This window comes from Apium graveolens, chromosome 7 (assembly GCF_009905375.1).
Source record: "Apium graveolens cultivar Ventura chromosome 7, ASM990537v1, whole genome shotgun sequence".
Taxonomy (NCBI): Eukaryota; Viridiplantae; Streptophyta; class Magnoliopsida; order Apiales; family Apiaceae; genus Apium; species Apium graveolens.
In genome coordinates, this window is record NC_133653.1 from 184,679,196 (window position 1) to 184,680,863 (window position 1,668).

Sequence of the window (1,668 nt, forward strand, 5' to 3'; positions counted from 1 at the left end):
AGGTTCCCTTAACCTTTCTCAATATATTATATTCCTTTTATGATCCTCTCCTATAATCCTTTAATTTCAATCCTTTTTATCCTGTTACCTTATACTCAATTCTCTCCGTATCTTGTGGATTTCAGGGAAAAATCAAAGTGTTCGGAATTGGATTCTGACGATCTTTACATACACTTATATACCACATAGAGTACTAATAATATCCCATAAGATCAATAACAGAACCCCTACATAGCGTGGCATGAAAAGTTTTCTCATTCAGCAAAAACACTATTCATAAGGGTTTCAAAAATTTCCAAAAATTGGGGTTATTACATTTACTTTAGTCGTGTATTTCAGGTACTCTAGTTATCATTGCAATGGGAGAACTAGTAGCAAATCCGAAAGCTTTGATGGATTATTCTTAACCGAAGATCAATGACATTCAGTCTAGCATTGTCAGACCAGACATCGCGGCTAATACTTTTGAAATCAAGGCTAGCACGATTCAGTTGGTACAGAATTCAGTCCAGTTTGTGGGTTTTTCAATGGAAGATCCCAATATGCACATTAGGGATTTCATCGATATCTTTGACACCTTCAAGTTATATAATGTTTCTGAAGATGTTGTGAAACTGAGACTGTTTCCATTCTCTCTGAGGGACAAGGCTATGAGCTGGTTACACCCTCTACCAGCTGGTTGTATCACTATTTGGGAGGATCTTGCTCATAAGTTTCTTACTAAATTCTTCCCTATGGAAAAGACAGATGCACTCAGGAATGCTCTTACTCAATTTGCACAGCAATCGGGAGAAACTCAATTTGAAGCTTGGGAGCGCTACAAGAAGATTCTTAGGAAGTTGTCTCATTATGGCATGCCTGATTGGATGATCATCAACTGTTTTTACAATGGTTTGGTAGCACAGTCTAGACCCATGCTTGATGCAGCATCAGGTGGAGAATTATAGGCAAAGAGCTATGAGGAAGCTTATGGTCTAATTGAACTGATGGCTGCTAATGAATATCAGTATCCAACCTAGAGATTGCCATAGGGCAAGGTAGCAGGAGTTCTGAAAGCGGATACAGTTACGGCTATCACTGCTCAACTAAAGGCGTTGTCTATGAAGATCGATTCTTTGGCTAACTATGGTGTTAATCAGATAACCAGTGTTTGTGAGCTGTGTGCAGGTTCACATGCGACGGAGTAATGCGCTAAATCTAGTGAATCAGCTCAGTTTGTGAGCAACTTTTAGAGATCGCAGCAACCAGTAGACACTTATCATCCTAATAACTGGAATCATCCTAACTTCAGCTGGAGCAACAAGAAGAATGCGATGCAACATCCTTATCAGCAGTTTGGAAACAAGCAATTCAATCCTCCTGGTTTTCAGCAACAATTTGCACCAAGACAACAACTTCAACTTCAACAACAAACTCATGGAGGTGCAGGTCTATCTTCGAATGAAAAATCTGAACTGGAGGAGTTGAGGCTTATGTGCAAAAACCAGGCTCTTATATGCTAAATCCAGGTTGTTTCTATCAAGACTCTGAGGAACCAAATAGGGAAAATTGCTAATACCTTATTGAATTGACCACCAGGAACGCTTCATAGTGATACAGAAGCTAATCCAGGCAAGAGGGAAATTAAAGAACAGGTGAACGCCATCACCTTGAGGTCTGGAAAGGTCG

General features: G+C 39.7%; 1 non-coding gene across 1 annotated transcript; it reads right to left on the minus strand.

The window, feature by feature from the left end:
- Positions 1–749: 749 nt before the first annotated feature.
- On the minus strand, positions 750–856 carry LOC141675405 (small nucleolar RNA R71). Its single transcript, XR_012556061.1, has one exon. It is a non-coding gene; the product is annotated as a small nucleolar RNA R71 (small nucleolar RNA).
- Positions 857–1,668: the final 812 nt, after the last annotated feature.